The sequence below is a fragment of the Echinops telfairi genome, unplaced genomic scaffold (assembly GCF_000313985.2).
Source record: "Echinops telfairi isolate 266 unplaced genomic scaffold, ASM31398v2 ScPeMD7_7410;HRSCAF=8448, whole genome shotgun sequence".
In the NCBI taxonomy this organism is placed as follows: domain Eukaryota; kingdom Metazoa; phylum Chordata; class Mammalia; order Afrosoricida; family Tenrecidae; genus Echinops; species Echinops telfairi.
The window spans coordinates 16,506,623-16,507,744 of NW_022111310.1; positions in this window are offsets into that span (position 1 = coordinate 16,506,623).

A 1,122-nucleotide genomic window follows, 5' to 3' on the forward strand; every position below is an offset into this window, starting at 1 on the left:
CCCCCCCCCATCTCAGGTAAAGGGAGGGCAGGAGAACCTGCCCTTCCAGCCATGAACAAACAATATCAACATCTGCCAAGAAGCATCCGGGGCCTTGGGCAGACACCACAGTGGGGACTTACTTCAAATCTGGGGGCCCTGATCACCCCCTGAACACGGTACCTCCTGTCACCTTGTCCTCGACCCCAGGAATGGGACCAGGGCCCGTGGCACCAGTAGGCAGGTCCATGTGCACACAGTGCTGGGTGAGCAGGCTCAGGGGGACTCTGGGGATTGCTGGTGCTGACCCTGTGCTGGCCGGCTACCGGCCTGGTGCAAAGGCTCCATGCACACGTGGGCTCCGGCTGAGGGAAGGCCTGAGCGGGGAGGCCCACTCTCAGGAGATCTGCACAGCGTGGGTCATAGGCAACAGTTAGGGTCCTCACAGGAGCCAGGCAGCTCTTTTGGGCGGGCTCTTATACCAGCCCTCATAGACCTCACCAGCAAGGCCCAGGATGAGGGGGGTGGGGGTGGAGGAGGTGAGCAGTGACCTTATAGGTTGGTGACTGAGGAGGAGGTTGTAGGAGGCACTGGCTGGGCTCTTGCTTTGAGCAGAGAAACAATGTCTCCAGAGATGCTGGGAGGTTGCACACGCCCTTTGTGGGGACGTGGCCTTGCTGTCCTCCCACAGCCACTCCTGCAAGCCTTGGGTGATGCCAACAGGCGGCTGCCAGGGCCAGGCACCCAGAGGAGCTGCCTGCGCCAGCTGGGATGCAGGGATATAGCTCCCTGAGGAGCACCTGCGGCTTGTGCAGCACAGGGGGCACACAGTCGGTCAGTGGGTACAGCGTTCCGGGGCTGCCCCTGCCTTACTCCTCAGCTCACTGATGCCAATCGCCACACAGCCATGTGTCTCTGCTCCCTCTGCATCCAAGTTCTCAGCCAAGGTCCCTGAAGGGGCATGGGGCGCAGCTGCTGAAAAAGAGGGGCCACGGTGAGTGGAAGCACCAACCACGAGGCCCAGGCACCCAGGAGTCCCCGAGAACCAAGTCAAGACCCAGCAGTGCCACGATGTCCGTCCAGAGGGGCGGGGAGGTCGAAGGCCCACGTGCACGCTCCTCGCCCTTCCCTCCCAGGGTCTGG